At 38.8% G+C, this 20873-nt stretch overlaps 1 protein-coding gene across 2 annotated transcripts in view; it reads right to left on the bottom strand.

Moving 5' to 3' along the window:
* The window catches only part of LOC150078423 (uncharacterized), an 80060-nt gene extending 66290 nt beyond the window's left edge, over positions 1-13770 (bottom strand). The window contains exon 1 of one of the 2 annotated variants that reach the window (XM_090384995.1): positions 13696-13770. The gene's annotated coding sequence lies outside the window, so the exon portion shown is untranslated. Of the gene's footprint in view, positions 1-13383; positions 13566-13695 lie in introns of those variants that run through there. The other variant, XM_090384996.1, reaches the window with a different exon arrangement.
* Positions 13771-20873: the final 7103 nt, after the last annotated feature.

The following is a 20873-nucleotide window of genomic DNA, read 5'->3' as shown; positions in this document are numbered from 1 at the left end:
CCCTAATGTTGATGCAGGCTTTGCACCACCTGTGACACCTCGGTAGCCAGATGGGCATGAGCAGCAGTGCATAGCACATGCTTCTTGATTAGACCGGGGTTTGAGCCCGTGCCCACCAAATACGGAGGATGCGGAAAGGTCAGGGAATGACCACTGCATATCCTCGGAGCAATATGGCCTTAGTTGCTAATGCTCCTGAAAACCAAATAACAAACAAACAGCACCACTTGTCCATACTTAGAACAATGTTGTTGATAAGTTCTTGCGGTAACATCGTCCATTCCTCTGTCAATGCAATCTTCAGCTGGTGAACATTTTCTGGTGGGTATGGGTGTGAATGTGCCACTAGGAGTCTCCCCAGAGCGTCCCATATGTGTTCGATGGGATTTAGATCGGTGAAATGGGCAGGCCAATCCATACGAACAATGTCCTCACTTTCCAAAAGTATATCAACAGCTGCAGTGCAATGGGGTGTGGCGTTATCATCCATAAACACGAACTCGGGGACAATGGCACCTCGGAACAGATGCACGTGGGAAGGATTACCTCAGTACAATAGCGTGCACTGGTTACAGTACCGCCTTCCAGTATCTGGAGTTGTGTATGTCCATCCAAGACGCCTCCCCAGACGAGAACACCTTAACCGCCATATCGATGCCTTTCAGTGATGTTTGCGAGGTGATACCGTGTGCCAACCTCTCATCAGATTAGCTGACGTTCAGAATCGCTGCTGAGACTGAATCTACTCTCATCTTGCAATGCGATAAAGAGTACCTTATCACATTGTGCTGCTGTCCAGTCCTTGTGTTCAATGCACCACTGTAAATAGTGTCTTCGATGGGCAGGTGTTAAAGGGACACAGCATACTGGCTGTCAGGCAAACAGTCCACCTTTGTGGAGTCACCTGGCCACAGTAAATCGCAATATCCTGCATCCTGTGCAGCTGGTTTGCAATGGATCCCAGTCTGGTGTCGGTTCCTCTTGGCCTATAGGAGTACATAGCGGTCGTCATTGGCCATTGTTTTTTGTGGACGACCTGCAGCCACACTCCTCACATTTCGACCTTCCTTGAGCTTCCCAATTATTCGACCCTGGGTAAAGTCATCCAGATGTTGTCTGTATCACTGTATGAAACCAATTGAACGTCTGTAACAATCATGTTCACCCATTCGGTAATTTGCCCATAACTGCCAAACTGCTGCTTTTACCTGTTTATGTGAGCCCTCTCATCACGATTCAAATTTTTGCATGTGCACTAGAAATAGTGTTGGTCCTTAAGTTTTGCACACCAATGTATGAGTCATCCACATTATCCCCCTATGTCACTGGCCTTTAGTTTGTCGATTGTCTTTTCTCTGTTAACAGAGGCTGCTATTTCTTTCTCAATTGGAAGCTTCCACTTCCACCCCAATCCAAACAGCCAGGCCATTTTCTCAGACTGCTGTAAAGTACGTTACATGCAGCCTTTGCGTCTTGTTTTGAAAATGCTGCTAATTCAAAGTTATTGTTAGTGACATCTTTTCAAATACAATTTTTCCAGCAGTTTTCAATTGCTGGTAAGCTTACTTTCTCCACCATTAATCCAATACTATATGCAATGTGTTTCAGTGTTAATAGTTTTCAGAAATTCTAGAACTTGAATTTAAGTCACAACACCAGCAAGGAGTTTGCCACAATAACAGACTTTGAATGCTCAAATAATGCTCTGATTCATGGGATGAATTAGTACAGTTGTGTTTCCTGGCAGAAACATAACTCTGATCTTACTACCATTCAATTTCAGGACTTTGAAAGATGAATTGGGCAGTGATCCAATAGTAACAGAGTCTTTTCTTAATTTTTATAAATCACAGCTAGACATTTCATATTGACATGCTTAAAGCATCAGAGACTTCAATGTTTTAAGCACGTTCATCTGTGACTTCACCACCTTAAATCACATCATGCAGAAATTCAGAAAACACCTCTGTTGTTGTCATGTCACCAAATGCAGGTTCGCCTACAAGACTAACCTGGGATATTTCATGATGAGCCTTCATCTCCAAAGCCACCCATCAGACGCTTTAAAGGTATTGTCATCTCCACCAAGTACCTTACAAAATTTAAGTGCCTGTGTTTTCAAAATTACCCCATTTATCAGTACTCTTTCACTATGCTTCTGTAGAAACCATTTGTATTAGCATTGGTCCACATCACTGTCTTCACAAAGTCTGGGTGCGAGGTTAGCCTGTGCGGGCGTAGCTCCTTGAAGCTCTTGGAATAGAGAAGTTTTTCCAGATTTATTTTCTGATTTATTAGCTTAAATTGTCATATTAACTTATTTTCTAGAGTAGCTTTATATTCCTAGTTACGATACTTAGTTTAAAGTTTAACTTAGACAGAGATTTTGTAGGTATTACTTAGTATCGGTAATGGTATCAAATCCACGTGTTACAAATTGAACGAGAGGTCTTTTTTTTTAACCAAATTTAGTCGATTTATTAACCAATTGTTATATCAAATTATCTTCTATAAGTAGATTATAGACCTAGTCAGGATCCTTAGTTTATTCTAAATTGAGATAGCGAGATTTGGAAGCTAATCAATACTTACGAGTCCGTAGAAGTACCGTTCGAGAATTCCCGCCATTTTTACACGATAGCATAAGCTTAGTGTAGTATAGTGCATAATATAATATTGTCGATTAATCAGTAAATCTATTAATCTTGATAAACTTTATTGTCAATTAAATTGTATTTTTAACTCTATATATATATAACGACTTAATCGTAACAAATAATTAATACATAACTATAGTGGTACACGTGATACGGAAGTTGTATAAAGGGAACTCGTAGAAAACACTAGATACCGAAAAAAAAAAAAAATATATATATATATATATATATATATATATAAAACATAACTGTTTTGGGATATAACTTAAGGATTTAATTTTTGTTTTGAAATTTTATTGAATTAAATCGGAATCATGACTCTGACCAGAGCAGCAAAGCAAAAGGCTCAAGCTAATGGGAGTGCTGTGGTTCAGGGGAGAACTGAGGGGGGCAGTTGCCCTCTGAATCACAGTCTTTTAAAATGCACTGTTTGCTTGATGTTTGCGGAGCAGTCGGGTACGGGACATGATACTGCCAAGGGGGATGTCTTTGTGTGTGCACGATGTAAGGAGTGCAAGGAAATCAGGTGACAACACAGCGTTGTTATGGGCCTTTATGAGAGCTTGAAGGACATGGTGGATGCCCTCGAAGGAAATAAATTGAGGGGCCCATCAAGCTCTCAGCTGCCCACATCAACGCCAGAGCTTGCACTTGGTCATCAGGCAACACAGAGGCAGCCCCCTAGGCAGAATGCGCTGGTCCCACAGGAACTAGTAGTTGTTGGTGACTCTATTGTCAGGGAAACGGGGGAACATGCTTTGTAAAAAGGATAGGTGGAATAGGACCAGGGTATGTCTGCCTGGGGCAAAGGTTGATGACGTAGAGCGGATATCATCTTTTAAGGGCACAAAAGGTGATATAGTTGTACATGTTGGCACTAATGATATTAAGAGTAGGAGACCGGCGGAATTACTTAGCAAGTACAGGTCACTGTTGAAAAAAAGCCGTGAATTAGGGTTGAATTTGAAAGTGTCTGCAATTCTGCCCAGACACGATAGGAGGGAGTATATGATGAGAGCCTTGTCGATCAATTCAGCCCTGGAGGGATTGTGCAAGGCTCAAGGGGTAAATTTTTTCAGCCTGGACTGTACTTGTTAACAGGAGAGATTGCTTCTACAGGGATGGGATACACTTAAATAGAAAGGGTGCAAGAATTTTTGCTGATGCTGCCGAGGCAGTGTTAGGTGGGTCGGAAAACTGCTAGTTGGGGGGAGATACAAGGACTAATAGATTAACAGTAGCCACTGGCAGAGGTGGAAGTGATTCTTGCACTGCATCTATTGAAATGAGCAGAAGCCTGAAAAACAAGAGGCAGGATATTTCAGAGACTGCTGGGAGTCATTGCGGTACAAGTAAACACATGGGTTGTGTTAGGGTAGCTAAGAATAAAAACAGGTGCATGTATACCTGCGTGTATACCAATGCTAGGAGTTTGGTAAATAAATTTGATGAATTTGAGGTATTGCTCAAAACATCAAAGGCAGATATTGTTGGGATATCAGAGATGTGGTGTCACACAGATATAAGTAATGCGGAACTGGAATTTGGGGAATACAATGTGTATAGAAAGGATAGACAGGACAGGAGGGGAGGAGGGGTTATGCTATTAGTTAAGAAACACAAAGTCCAAGGAAGTGAAGCCAGTCGACATCGATGGACAGGGCAGTGTCGAGTCAGTTTGGTGTGACATAAGCATAGGGAAATCAAAATTGAGAGTAGGAGTGTGCTATAGGCCTAATGACTCTGATGAGTATAATAAGATATTGTACAGGGAAATAGAGTGGGCCAGTAAATGAGAGAGTCTTATAATGGGGGATTTTAATTTCCCAGATACTGACCGGAATTTGTGGGTTGGTCACTCGCACACTAGCAAGGCTTTTGTGGATTTATTGGATGATTGTTTTCTACATCAGCATGTTCGTGAGGCAACAAGAGGGAGCAATACTCTTGATCTGATTATCAGTAGTGATTCTTCATGTATTAAGAATCTGCAGATAAATGAACCACTAGGTGGCAGTGATCACAGTGTGTTGAAGTGGGATTTACTCAAGGAGGTAACTACCATCAGAGGTAAAGGGAAGGGTTTTTGTTTTCGTAAAAGCGACTATGATGGTCTGAGATAGTATTTAAATTCTATGCAGTGGGACCAACTGACGATGTTACCAACAGCAAACTCAAAATGGGAAGCATTCAAGGAACTAATTTTGGAGGCTACCAGGCTTTACATACCAACTAAGAAATATTGTTCAAGGTTTAGGCCTAAATGGTTGTTAGATGAACTAATGAGACATGTGGCAGAGAAGAAAAATGCATGGGATACATACAAATTAATGGGTGACATGGAAGCCTATGATAGATATAAGTTGGTCTGTAACCAAGTCACAAAGGAGATTAGGCAGGCAAAGGCAGACTACGGAAAATTCTTGGCAAAGGATGCAAAGAAAAACAGAAAAGAGTTCTTTACATATTTAAACTCAAGAAGGAAAGGGATGAATCAGATTGGTCCACTGGATATTGATGGTTCAACAGTTGAGGATCCACCTCAGGTGGCTAACAATCTAAACGAGTATTTTGCATCTACATTCACGCATGAGGAGTTATTCAGGAAGGAGAATGATGTAGGTAAAGTAAACATTGGCAGTGAGCTGGATGATTTTGTAATAACTGAGAGGAAAGTGGAGGAGAGATTGTTGAGGATAAACATAAAAAAGGCACCTGGGGTGGATGGGATCTATCCAGTTATATTAAAGGAGGCAGCAAAGGAAGTAAGCAAACCCCTAGCCATAATTATGAGAGCTTCTTTGGACTTAGGGGAGGTACCCATAGACTGGAGATGTGCAAATGTAACCCCAATTCACAAAGGAGGATCAAAGGCTGACACAAGTAATTATAGACCTGTTAGTTTAACTTCTGTTCCAGGTAAATTAATGGAGGCACTGGTTAAAGAAGCACTGCAGGATCATCTAGACAAGAATTCAGTTATAGCTCAGACGCAGCATGGTTTTGTTAAGGGCAGGTCTTGCCTGACCAATTTGATTGGATACTATGATGTAGTCACAAAAGAACTGGATGCAGGGAATAACTTTGATATTATATATTTGGATCTTAGAAAGGCTTTTGATACTGTTGCACATGGAAGACTGCTGCACAAATTGGAGCAGTGTGGCATTGGAGGCAAATTGCTGCTATGGATAAGGGGATGGTTGAGTGGCAGAAGACAGAGAGTGGTAATCAATGGACACTGCTCAACGTGGACTAATGTTATTAGTGGAGTTCCTCAGGGTTCAGTGTTGGGTCCGTTGTTGTTTTCGGTGTTTATGAATGATATTGATGATGGGATATCAAGTTTAATGTCCAAGTTCGCAGATGATACAAAGGTTGGCAAGGTTGTTAAGGCCACTACTGACGCTATGCTGCTGCAACAGGATCTGGAAAGGTTGAACAGATGGGCTGAGAGGTGGCAAATGAAGTTTAACATTGACAAATGTAAAGTACTACATATGGGAAACAGTAACCCCAGAGCAACGTATCAACTCTGCGGTACTACACTGACAGTGGTGGAGAATGAAAAGGACCTGGGGGTAATTGTGCAGGCAGATATGAAGTTCTCTGAGCAGTGCAGACGAGCTGCAAGGGTAGCTCATGGTGTCTTGTCAATGATATACAGGAATTTTTCTAGCAGGGATAAGGAGGTGATTATTCCCTTGTATAAGGCAATGGTTAGGCCACAGGATCTGGAAAGGTTGAACAGATGGGCTGAGAGGTGGCAAATGAAGTTTAACATTGACAAATGTAAAGTACTACATATGGGAAACAGTAACCCCAGAGCAACGTATCAACTCTGCGGTACTACACTGACAGTGGTGGAGAATGAAAAGGACCTGGGGGTAATTGTGCAGGCAGATATGAAGTTCTCTGAGCAGTGCAGACGAGCTGCAAGAGTAGCTCATGGTGTCTTGTCAATGATATACAGGAATTTTTCTAGCAGGGATAAGGAGGTGATTATTCCCTTGTATAAGGCAATGGTTAGGCCACATTTTGAGTACTGTATACAGGTCTGGAGGCCTCATTTCAAGAAGGATGTAGAGCTGCTGGAATGGGTACAGAGAAGGGCAAAGATTAGTGAATGGAACAAAGGGTTGCTCTTATGAAGAAAGGCTTAAGTTTTGCAAATTACAGAGTCTGGAGACTAGGCACCGGCGAGGTGATCTGATAGAGGTGTATAAGGCTTTGAATGGTTTGAGCATGCTCAATGCCAATGGGATTCTTCATCTTGCTCAGAATAATCACCTCAGAGGGCATAAATTCAAAGGACGGATGTCAGATAGATGTGCGGAAATTTGCCTTTGGCCAGCGGGTGGTTGGTTGGTGGAACCGACTTCCATCACTTGTTGTTGAAGTTGATAGCCTAAACAAATTTAAAGCTCAACTGGACAGGTATTTCGAACGAACGGAGGGGTGAAATTGGAGTGGTGTGTTTTTTTTTTTTTTTTTGGCTGATGCTGAATAAGCTTGCTTTCTTGCATCATATGCCTCTACTAATGCTAATGCCAATGCTAAGTCTAGTTTTCTTTCTTTGGAGGCCTACTTCATCTTTACAGTGTCTACAAATGAATGCTATTTTTCTTCCTGTTTCATCCAATCACATATCGTGCCTTTTGGAATTCCACAATCGTGAAATATACTGCATTTTGTTTTGCCACTCTTAACTTTTCTTCAACTGCATAATTTTTTTTTCTTTTGGTGGCCATTACTTTAGTCCAACTGATTTATTAATTTTGCTGCATATTAATTTCTGATGCCCTAGAATTTACTGTGTTTTGAGAAAACTAAATCAAAACCTAACTGTCTGGCCTATCATAGTGCCAAAGTGAAGTCACATGATTTCTCCATAAATCACTTGTCAGTTCGTGTATATTCTTGTCTAGCTTAGTCCGCAGTTTTTGCTATCCTAAGTGTAATTTCTAGTCAAAGAAAGGATGTTATGTGCTGTTGTTTAGAAAAATTTACTTTGTAACTAATGCAATGCACTTGATGAATGGTAGCCATATTTCCCTCCAGAGGTAGCTGTCTGTAATTAGTATTCCACTGATATACTCTTTTATTGCATCTCTGGCTGAAGGGAGAAACTGGGTGTGTACAGTAATTAGTTTCTGACAAGCTCTGTTGTTTACAAAAATTACTCTGCAACTGAATACATTGAAGCAAATATACAGCCAATTTTTAGTTAATTTCCCCTCTTGGAACACAGTAGTAGGATGTACAGTAGATATGAGTATATACACTACTTTTTTTTTCATAATTCCAAGAGGGGAAATCTTGCCCATGGTATATCTGAACATGCGGTTCGAAGAGGTGTGATATATTGAGGTTGCGCTGTATCTTAAATAAAAATACTTTTTAAGGTATAAACTATTTACAAGTGGACATGTGCCCACTGAATTTTTTTATGTATGCCTCTTATAGTATGCACACCACTGGTTTGCCATCACTGCACCTACTGTTACAGAGCACCTGTGAAAATCTAACCTAGTCTCACCTGTGTAAAAGGTCAGATTAGGTTATATTTTCAGATAAACACTAATATTTAATGTAATATTGAATGTTTTGTTTCCAAGTGAGAAGTAGGAAATCTGATGTATGTACTGCATGCAATTTGACTGTAATTAATGCTATCCAATTAAATACCACTGCTATGTGCAATTAATGCTGTACAATTAAATACCACTGCTATGTGCAATTAATGCTGTACAATTAAATACAAATGCTAAATTGATATGGCAATGTTGCTCACAATCAAATAAAGTTGATAACTACTTAGTAATCAAAACTATATCATGTTACCAGAATCAGATTTTATATCAAACAACCTGAATGGCAGCACAGGTAACACCACACTTCATCTGATATTAAGAACTCAAAACAATTTATGCAATTAATGAAAGAATGTTTAAATATTGGCATATTTATAGTATTTACAAAATACTTAAAATATTAACTAAAAGTATTTTAGTTAATATTTTTAAGGGGCTATACAGATTATTTTTTGTCCAGGCGTTGTAAAACTGTATACAGTAAAACGTTGTTGTTTGCCAATTTCCTTAATCACAGTTAAGTTTATGAGATCCTGTTTCTCCAGATCATAAGCAGCTACTTTTTTTTACATCATTCAAAAAATGAAATATGAATCTTCCATTTATACTTTGCAACAGCCATATAAATCAGAGGAATTTTAAAGAATAGACAACAAAAATATTATCCTAATTTATGGTACCACATTAATGTGAACAAACAAAATGCATAACTCACTATTTGGATATAATCAAATAACCTTGTTTGCTAATTGTGGGTTATATGTAGAGTTATATCTAAAAAATTACGAAACCTGTTCAAGAGCGTAAATGAGGAAAAGAATTTCATATGCCCATATATAAATAATTTTCATTTCCATAAGCAGTGGCATCTTGGGCCACTATGTCCAGTGTGATGTTTTACTTTTATTGCCCAATGAGTTTTTGGTTAAAAAGTATCCTCTAGGTATCTACTGAACATACACCTGACAGAATCTAATGACCAGACAACATCTATAAAAGATATATAAACAGTACAATATATACATTGGCAAAAATATCTTGAGAGCCAAGATATTTTTGGAGCTATATTTATGGTTGACTTTTTTTTAAAATCTTTTACTGACACTTTGTATTTCTTTAATGAAAAAAATAAGACAATGCAAAATCATCACAATAATAAATAACTGGGAACCACATTAACCTTTTAATTTCACTTTTGTGTAATGAAAACCAATGAGATTGCAATGCTATCCCCCAAATATACAGGAATTTAGGGAAATGTAATGCTAAATATATAAATGGAAATTAAAAGCTGTTCAATCCACTTCAAGGTCATTTGAATGTTTTGTGGCACTTGGGGGGGGGAAGAGAGAGAGAGAGAGAGAGAGAGATGAAAGAAATGAAAATGATCTGAAAAAAAAAAAAAAAAAAAAAAAAAAAAACTATTAATGCATCCTTGGTGGCACCTTGGGTTGCAACCCAGGCCTGAGTGACCACTTGCTTTCCTTAATAAAATATGATTAATACTTATGGTATTAAGAAATTATGCTAAATAAAATAAATTTATGAATTCTTTTATTATTTATTTAATTTTATGAAAGTTAATAAATTGAGTATTAATAAATAAAAATTTAGATAATTTTTCGATAAATTAAATTTTTAATAAAAAATTTATTAAAAAATAAAAATTATGCATTAAGAATGAAATACAATTCAACAATACATTATACAGGCAGTCTCTGAATTGTCATTTCAACATAATACGATTTTATTTAAAATTTTTAAATTCTAAATAGAAACTTGCTTCTTCTCACCCTTAATCAAGCTCTGTAAGGAACAAAATCTCAGCAACAGGGCCTTGTTTGTTTCTGACAACATGCCTTGCCATCTTATTATAATTTGCCTAATAACACTGAAGACCTGGATGGCAACATACAAGTTATCTTCATTCAAAACCTGTTATCTCTGATGGACTGCATGACAGGTGATCATCGAGACAGACAGCAATGCCATCAGTATGGCAGTTCTGGAGGAGGATCCATCAGTGAATCCATCAGTTTGGGAGTTCTGGAGGAAGAAATCCATCAGTGAATTCATCAATTTGGGAGTTCTGGAGAGGGGGATACAATATTAAGAAGTCTATACACAATATTGTAGCAATGTGGTTAGCTTATTGGAGGCTTGAAGTGGTGAAACCCATGTTTAGTCTCTAGAGCAAAGTTTCCGGCATCCCCCTCTCCCCATACTTCTCCTTCAACCCATGCACGGTACTAAGTACTATAGGTTTTGATACCTTTCATGTTTGGTGTTTTCATAAAAAAAAAAAAAAAAAGATATCACTTGGGCTACAAGGCTAGAATGTATTAACAGTGTTCAGGAACTTGCCAATGTCCTGAAATTCAGTGACTGAATGTGGAATTAGCTCCAATGAAGTGAATATGGTGAGGATGCTGGATCAACAAATTCAGGAAGAAGAGGAAATGCATCCACTCACAAGTAAAACAGCTTACAACAAAAAAGATTCACTAAGTCTTCAATGTGTTTGGGAAAGGAATGGCCATTCTCATTGAAGATGACCGAACTACAAAGTGAAGCGGCAACCTTAGTCAAAAACTGAGTTATCATCTGTGTTGCTATAATGAGCTGTATAAGAGAAGTAGCAACAAAACTCTGTTCAGACTTTGGCACTGATGTTTTTTCGGTTACTGTTGCTTAATGGCATTCTCTCTGCATACCTACATAGTGAGGAGAAAGAATGCCATTATACTCCACCTCCCAAACTGTTTCCAACTGGTTTCATTTTTGAATTTCTTTCTTCCCTACATGTTACCGTTTTTCAGTGAAATCATGTTAGTCACTGTTGCTCCATCTTCACTTTTTTGCCATTAATTTAAGTATATTGTATTTCTGTTAGAAAAGAAAGCAGAGGAAAGACAAAAACAAATCTTTAAATTATCACTCACTGACTGCTGTTTTGCTTGCTATGAGCACAAAGCAATGGTGACCAATAAGCATTTGTTTCTGGGGGGAGTTGCATCGCAACTCCCCCCCTCCTCATCTGTTTGTTATTCTGTGAAATCATATTTTTCCTTTATTATACAAATAATTATTCAACAATACATAAAACATTAAAATGAACTATTAATTAAGACACAACCAAGTTTTACTACATAAACTGATCAAGATAACTGCAGTTATCAGTTGCATTTATTTTACAAAAATGAATGGAAAATTCATTTTGGTAAAATAAAGACTGGACCCAATCCAAATAATTTTCAAATGTTACTGGCACGATATCAAGTGGCAGAATCACCAGACCACTGGCTGTAGTTAACTTTTTTTTTTTTTTTTTTTTTTGTAGATATAACCCCAGGGTGAATATGGGCTTGGCACACCCAGGGTCCTGAGCTGGATATCATCATTCTTTTCTTTCTTGGTGATTCCCTTCTATTTTTGACTCTCTCTCTCTCAGGGTAACAAGGAAATTTTTTTTTTTTTTTTTTTTTGGCTGGTGCAGCATAAGCCCCAGGCTTCTTTGCACCATACATCTTATAATAATAATAAATTATGCATTGCACTTTTCTGTAAACCTCATCTGTCGCTCAATTCATCTTTTGTTTTTTGGTTAGTTTCCATTGTGATAATTTGGTTTTGAAATCTGAGACATCTGTACTATCTTTCAAGGCCTTCTGAGAATAAAAAGCTAATTTACCACACAACTAAAGATATATTTTTATTAATAACAAGATACACAACAGGTAACCGTTAACAGTGTATCTGAAAGCAGAACGATGAACACAATTGATAACAATAATAAGAAATCCAACAGTAAGATAAACATTGATATAGATTCACACGACATTAAAATCATATATACAAAAGAGGTATGCATTAAGTGAAGTTACTGGTAAAACAAATAATAAATTAATTAATTAGACAATAGAAAAATAATAGAACAAATAATAATAATAAACTACAGTAATTAGATGAGAGCTAGTCACTTCGAAGTTCAAGAGAAGAGGCAAACTTGCGGATGGAGTTCATCAGTAATTGGGAGTTGTCAAAAAAGTCAATGAGAGAGTCATTTGCCAATTTGCTGATTCTGTTCAGTGGTAGAGGTGTCAAGGTGAAACAGCATAAGATTCCTGACATGTCTGCAAGGAGCATTGAAGTTGATTTTACTATCTCAATAAATCATTCACTGCTGCTTTACTTGTATAGAGGGTGAAGCTATGGTGAGTGATAATTCAACACATGATAATGTCCTTCTTTCCTAATGAAAAGTATATACTTTAATATTAATGGGAGGAGGGAATGCAGTAGAAGCAGTGGTGATTGACATGATTTCACTGTAAAACATAAATGTACACTGGTGAAGGGGAATTCAGTTTTCGCCACTGACTACTGGTGCAATATTGGTCATCACTGCATTGTACTCACAGCAAGCAAAGCAATGGTGACTGATTATTCAAACATTTGGTTTTGCACTTCTTTTTTTTCTACTGAAAAACAATGCAATTAAATGTGAATGTTCGAAAAAACAGTGATCGATACCACACCATGAAAATACATGTAGAGTTAAATGGACATTTCAATGACAAATAAATGGAACCAATCGAAGCTGGTTGGTTGTCTGATGAGCAAAGCAAATAGTGACTAATAATGCACCATACCCAGACTTCCACCCTTGACTTATATAACATGATTAATTTGGTACGACTGATATTACCAAAACAATACAAATACGTTTATTACACCGTATAGATAAACAATGTGTTAAAGTATATTGTGCGATATATATTTGCATTTTTAGAGCTTTCCAGCACTGATCTGTTTAAATTTTGTTTTTAGTGATTAATTGAAATGCTTCTCCCCAAACTACTCATTTGTAAACAAATGAGTAATCTAGCTCACCTACTTTATTTAAGGTGTAAATTATGTGAACGAAAATATCTGACAACGAGAACACATTTTCCCTTTACAACACAAACGTACATAGTTTATAAACATTTCGATAAACTCCGCCTTCATCCGGACACATCCCCACAGTAAATCGGAGATGCCTGTATATTATGAGAAAAATACGATCATATTTCATCTTGCTTTGATATGAAATGAAGCGTCACTTATTTCTGAAAATATTCAGAACTTACCACAAATGTTTCGAAATATTTAAAAAGGAACTGGCTATACCAAACAGGTGCAAAGCCTAATATCTTAACAGCGGCTGAAGATAAAGGGTAATAAAGACGTTGTCCAGACATTTTTAAGCACTGCAATCCAAAGTTTCATTTACACAAATTGTTTTGACTTTGGTACACACCAAAGCTGCAATTCGAGCACAATTAATATACAAACATGTGTCAAAATCATATAACTCTAAGTCACAGTATAGCGGTAACATTCTGAAGCAGAGATATATAAAAAAAAAAAAAAAAAAACTAAAAAGTGTTTTGCATTTATACCAATGTTTTTCTGAAATAACACTACACAACCCTATTATTGCATCAAACACAAATAACAACACTCAAATAAATGCACCCCCACACTTTCCATGCAACCTTCGCCAACGACAGTACACAAATGCAAATTTTAAAAAATAACAAACGGAATTCACCAAATTTATAACACGAATGAAAATCATTGCTCTCTTAGTTATTAAGTGAGCAATTCTGATAGTCCTAAAAAAAAACAACAACAAAAAAAAAAATATATATATATATATACACACACATACATATATATTTTTTAATATAACTGAAACCTGTTGATGTATTCTTAATATTAACTAGGGGGGGGGGGGACTTCGCCACCTCCGCTTTTATACGTAAAATTGTCAGGTATACGGAGTAAGTCAAATCTTTTCTAGTTTTACCTAGACACCCTGTCGAAGCGCACTGGTCGATATCTAATCAGGAAATGACCAATTATTATTATTGTTATTATTATTAGCCATATGGTGCAAGGAAGCCTGAGGCTTATGCTGCACCAGCCAAAAAAAAAAAAAAAAAAAAATTCTGAATTACCCTGAGAGAGAGAGAAAAGTAGAAGGGAATCACCAGGAAGGCAAGAAAGATAAAAATGAAGATATCCATCTCAGGACCCTGGGTGTCCCAAGCCCATACTCACCAAATGAGAACCCCTGGGGTATGTAATTATTTATCTGTGCATTTGTAGCGAGCGGCATTCTCAAGATCGAATAAATAACACGGAAAACTCCCAGACGGTGTACACCCTCCAACATGGCGGCAAGCAAAACATTGGGAAAGCAGTGACTGACAAGTTATGACTCCGATATTTCGACAAACGGAGAGGCACAAGGCAGTGATTGGCAAATGCCACTGCTTTCCCCGCCCACTGTCCTCCTAGGTTGATATGCCTAGGATGTTTCCCCCTTATTTGCCGCCATTTTTAAATCGAGAACTCGTTTTCGCATTTTAAAACAGCGGGATGAAGGTATAAACATCGTACCTAAGCTAAGCCTTTCCCCCTCTCCTCAATGACACAAAACAATCAGAAAAGGGAGTTATCTTCACCTGTCAATTATCGCCGTCTTTCGGGCTTTCATCGAAGTAAACAGTTGCCGCTGTTTACTATACTGGACTTCAGTCAATGTAATTATTTACCTGCGTTTACATAGGTCACTTAGGAAAAGGACTTTTCTTCGGGTTCCATAATACATGAGGAATATTGTTGCATCCGAAAGAACAAGACTAAAATATTTAATTTACAAATTATATAAATATTTACAAAATAAAAAACAACGGTATTTACAAATATACAATATTCATTAATATACAAAACACATTACAATGGAACATGAAACGTTAGGCAGTACATCACGTGCACGAGGTTGGTGAACGTTATGGAGGAAGTTGTCAATAATTAATTGCATTTCTAGTGACGTAATTGCCTCGCCCTCTTCTTCCATTTCGTCGAATAAATATCAATAGGAGGAGGAAAACTTTTTAATGTATAGATAGAAATTTGTATCGACTCTCTTCTAGTATTTGCGGCATAAGTGATATAAGTGAAAATTTCTACCAGAACGAAAACAATTTTTATAGTTTCTGATTTTTTTAACGATTTTTATAATTTTTATGATTTATGATTCCTTTATCTTTCACGATTTTTTTCTCATAAACTAGTTTTCAGGAGAGGTTTCATTGTTCAACTAATAAAGGTCAGAGGTTTCATCCCACAAATGAAAAATCTTATATACGGTTCCACGAATAAACCAAACTAGAGAACGACATGACAAGACTACATATCAGCTCTCATGGGTAGCATGTTGTTAGGATTGCCGTCCACCCCATAACGGGTGGAAAACATCTGGGTTCGAGTCCCGTCGATGACGTGAGTTATTTACGACCCGTTTTCATAACGTGGCTGAATTAGTCGGTCTGAGGCGAGGATAGCATGGTTTTTCTCCCGGAAACTCGGTTTTTCGTACAATACCCGAAAATCGATCATAGATCACATGCAATTTACAGTCGGTATACACGGACCAATATTGCCTTAGTCGCTGATGCTCCTAAAACCGTACTACAACGACTACTACTACATTTCAAGTGGTTGGAATCATTTCCAGATGTTCCTGGAGGCAACTTCCTTTTCTGATTGTTTTGTGTCGTCGAGGAGGGGGGCGTTTAGCTTAAGTAGTTTATACCTCCATCCCGCTGTTTTAAAATGGGAAAAACGAGTTCTCGATTTAAAAACAGTGACAAATTCAAAGTACTGCATATGGGTAGCAATACCGAAGAGAAACGTACCAACTGTGTGGTACTACGCTCAGGGAAGTGGAAAGTGAAAAAGACCTGGGGGTAATTGTGCAGTCAAATATGATGTTCGCTGAGCAATGCAGAGGAGCTGCCAGGGCAGGTCATGGAGCCTTGTCAATGATATATAGGAATTTTGCTGGCAGGGAGAGGGTGGTGATTATCCCGTTATACAAGGCAATGGTCAGGCCACACCTAGAGTACTGTGTACAGGCCTGGAGACCTCATTTTAGGAAGGATGTAGAGCTGCTAGAACGAGTCCAAAGAAGGGCAACAAGATTGGCGAAGAGAACAAAGGGGTGCTCTTACCAAGAAAATCTTAAGTTCTGCACATTGAAGCGCCTGGAGAGTAGGCACCTGCGAGGTGATCTGATTGAGGTGTATGAGGCCTTGAATGGGTTGAGCAAGTTGAATGCTGATGGGATTCTTCCCCTTGCTCAGACTAAGAACCTGAGGGAGCAGAGTTTCAAATTAAGGAAAGATAGTTGTCGAATAGATGTGCGGAAATTTGCCTTTAGCTAGTCGGTAGTTGATTGGTGTAACAGGCTTCCATCTTTTGTTGTGGAAGCTAATAGCCTAAATAAATTTAAGGCTGAGCTGGACGGGCAATTGGAACGAATGGAGGGCTGAAATGGGAGTGGTTTTTTTTTGACTGAAACTGCATAAGCTTGCTTTTTTGCATCGTATACCTATGCCAATGTTTCGGTCACAGAACAGAAAATAACAGACTACAGAAGGACTATCGTCAAGAAAATTTGAGAACTCTTGCAACTGTGGAAAAAAATTACAGAAGGTTGTGAGCAATCAAATTCAAAGAAAGAAAAATAAGGAGAATATGGAAACAGATGAAGAAGAGCACGAAGGAATACAACCCAGAGCATCTGAAGTGGAAACAGATAAGATCACGATATTCAGAATAGAAGACAAGTAGAAGAAGGCCCTAACAGAATCTGCGGGAATAAACTCCAGAAACACCCGACCATACCAAACAGAGACCTAATTCAATCCTGTGGCAAGTCACAGTCCACTTCATTGGGAAATAATACCACAATACCCCGACAACAACGGTGGAATGCTGAAGGCCATCCACACAGTCGTATACCGAGCTGCTGTAACGACCACTACGATAGTAACTACTGGCTTGGGAAGAAAAGCCTCAGCAGTATACAGAAAAATTAAGTCAAAATAGGCCAATTTACTCATTATCAACGGGGTAACAGGAGTAACAAGTTGATTATAAAAGTGAAGGGCATCCCCAAGAGAGAAAAAATTCACAGAAAATAGGAGGCCAAAATTCAGATTGTAGGAGGATACTTTGATACACAAAAACAGAATCTCCTCGCACTCAGAAAAAGAATAACCCGATACAAAGAGAGATCCCAGAGGAAAATAAACAACAGAGTCTTTGCTGAAAACCAATGTGCCTTCTACAGGAGTATCGGACAAGACGGAAATGGACTATCTTAGGAGAAAACAATCGAATTTAGCATTAGCAGAGGCATAGGATGCAAGAAAGCCAGCTTATGCAGCATCAGCCAAAAAAAAAAAAAAAAAAAGTTCTGGGATAAAATAGGAACAGAGAAGAAAAAACATAAAATTTGAATCCCCTGGATAGAAACAGAAGGGAATAAATCCACGGACGTATAGGAGATTCGGCAGGAAGAAAAACAATCACTCAGAAAGTCCAGAATCTGATAAAACTCAGGGAGAGATAACATTCACAACTACTGGTACAAGAAGCTCCCTTGCACACACAAGCATCTAGAAGAGCAGTTCACCTGGATGATAATCCACCCAGAGACAAGACTAGATTTTCGTACTCAAGAAATCACATGTCACAGGAGTAGGGTTTAAGGTTTATCAGAGAGTGAAGCTATATTGTTTCATGTATATTGTCTGTAAACTACGTGTGTTCTCAGATCGTTTTTTTGGAGGAAAAACCCGAGTTTCCGGGAAAAAACCATACTACTCTCGTCTGATATTGAATAACTCAGCCAAGTTGGGAAAAAGGCCCATAAAAACTCCTCTCGTCATCGACGGTACTCGAACTGAGGCCTTTTCAACCGGCGTATGGAGGACAGCGATCCTACCAATTGTCATTTCTTACCACGAGGGCAAGAAATGACGTACCTGAACGCTAAGGACAAAGATACAACTAGTCTAGAGAAATACAGGCCAAACAGCCGTCTGTCAACGATGTACCAGTTCCTGACCAGCTGCATAACTAAGAAGATGACAGTACACCCTGGAGAGCCAGATCATCATGGCCGAACAACAGAAGGCATACAAGTGGTTGAACAAAAGATGGATAGAGTAATGAACCCATTCATACCACAGTTACGGAGCAAGCCTACAAGAGGCATTCCAATCTGTACGAGGCCTACATCGATTACCGCAAGAAGCTCTACTCCGTGCCTCCTAGCTGGCTAACAGAGCCACTGAAGATCTACAAAGTCAAACCAATAGTGATAAACAACCTAGAAAACCGTGGAGAAATGGAGTATCCTCATCAAGCCTGAGAATATCACAACCAGACCAAACCGCATTAGGAGAGTAATCTTTCAGGGAGATGTCCTGGGCTCAATGTGGCTCTGTCTATCATCCTAATATATTCATTCTCAATAATATGGTGGATAGTGGCTTGAATGCTAGACAAAAACGAATATACCCTCAAAGAAGGAAGGATAAACCTGTACAGCCTCTTGCACCTGATATACATGAATTGTCAATACCCAAAGGCAAACTGAGAAGTAACTCCAGAAGCTACTCCGGATCGCCATAGAATTCAACAGTGATATCAGGATGGAATTTGGATTAGACAAATGCAAGACCTATAGATTCCAGCAGTGGAAATTAGTCAGCGGAAACTACCTACTACATATTGGTAAAGAGAGAGAAGCGATTACAGGGAAAGATATCTACAAATTTCTGAGGTTGAAATTGCCCCTTAGCAGTAAGAACACAAGAGGATCAAGAGGAACGAAAATACCATCAGAGGCTTAGAACCCTGCACGAAGCAAAGCTGAGCAGAGGGAACACAGTTAAAGCCATAAACCCCTCTGCAGTCCCAGTCTAACTTCCTTCGGGATCATTCATTGGACTAGACTGAGCTAGAGAACATCCAACACCACACAAAATCAGCTGTGGAGAGACTGACAATAGATTAGAAAGGAGAAAGGGTCTGATAGACCTCTTGAGCACAGAAGATAGCAAAAGTAATCTGAAGGGTTACTTCCAGAAAAAAAAACACCAGCACTCAACAAAGCCATAAAGAACATAGACAAGTGCCACACCCCACTCAACCTAAATCAGGTTCATCTCCCGCCCAGATGGAACAAGTGAAACTAGAAAGATTAGCAAAGAAGACACTCCATGGTATACACTACAATGACCTCCATCAAGTCCACTTAGATAAAATGGCTTCCAATGCATGGCTCACGACCGGGATGCTCTTCGCCGAGATCGAAGGATTCATACTCGCCATCCAACACCAGAAACTGTAGAAAATACATCGCCAAGGAGACTGGAGTGACAGATGCCACTTGTCGATGATGCTACCTAGCCTCAGAAACGATCCAACACAACACCGCAAGATGGAAGGTGATCACCCAGATGGAATACACTGGTAGACACGACCAGGTAGCTAGGATAATACATCAGAAACTAACGAGGAAATACCAATTGATCAGAGAACGTGTACAGCATTACGAGTTTGAACCTCAGGCGGTTCTAAAAGACCCTACCCACAAGCTGTTCTATTACTATGCTACAATAATGGACAAGACAATCTCGTACAACAGCCCGGACATAACCCTTGTAGACAAGAAGGACAATCCTACCCATCTATTGATATAGCGGTGCCCAAAACTGGCCAAACCCAGAAAGCCCATGAGAAAAAGATCAGGAAGTACATATACCAAAAACAGCAGATTAAAGAAATGTGGCATATGCAACAAGTAACGAGTATTCCGATCACCGCAGCAACCACTGGTATGGTGCCAAAAACACTACATAACAGCCTAGAAGCAAAATGTCCTGCAGAGAACACATACAAGGAACTCCAGAAAGTCTCAATTCTGAACAACAATAGGATAGTCAGAGAATTGTTCGACAAGAGTAACACCACACGTGACAACCAACATGTGCACTTGGTACCAGCACCCATCACAGGGTGGAAATCCCCATGAGGGAGAAATAATATAATAATAATTCCCTTCAGGGAGAATTTTTTTTTTTTTTTTTTTTACGAAAACCCCAATCACAAGAGGTATTAGAACTTAAAGTACTTAGTAGCTTGCTTGGGTTGGAGGTTGAGAAGACGAAAGAAGATATTTGTTGACATTAGACTTGAACTCTGGTAGACTGTAATTTTCAGGAAATACATATGAAGGAAGGTTGTTCCAGAAAACGGCAGTTGAAGGAATAAACGAGGAAGATGAAAAGTTGGTTCGGTGAGTTTGAAGTTGGACAGTAAATGGCTGGTGGCAGCATGTGTTTGGACTGTTTTGAAAGAGAGAGAGAGAGCGGGAATTATAGAGGCTAATTCAGAAGAACAGTGCACATGGAAGTATCTGTAGAAAAGGCATGCAGCAGAAACGGTACATCTTTGAGACAGAGAGTGGAGAAACTCTGTTAGAGAGGAGTCATTAATCATTAATTAACCTAACTGTCTTCTTCTGCATGGAATCTAGAAGCCTGAGAGAGGTTTTGGGGGCACCACCCCAGATGTGGGAGCAATATTCCATGGCAGGGCGGATTTGTGATTTATACAGAGTGAGCAGCTGTTTGGAAGAAAAGTAACGCCGAGAACGAAAGAGAAAACCAAGTTTTTTAGATGCAGAGGAAACAATATTTGTAATGTGCTT

The sequence above is a fragment of the Mastigoproctus giganteus genome, chromosome 11, assembly GCF_048544385.1.
Source record: "Mastigoproctus giganteus isolate SK-2022 chromosome 11, ASM4854438v1, whole genome shotgun sequence".
NCBI lineage: Eukaryota > Metazoa > Arthropoda > Arachnida > Uropygi > Thelyphonidae > Mastigoproctus > Mastigoproctus giganteus.
This window is presented reverse-complemented; position numbering and strand designations above follow the sequence as displayed.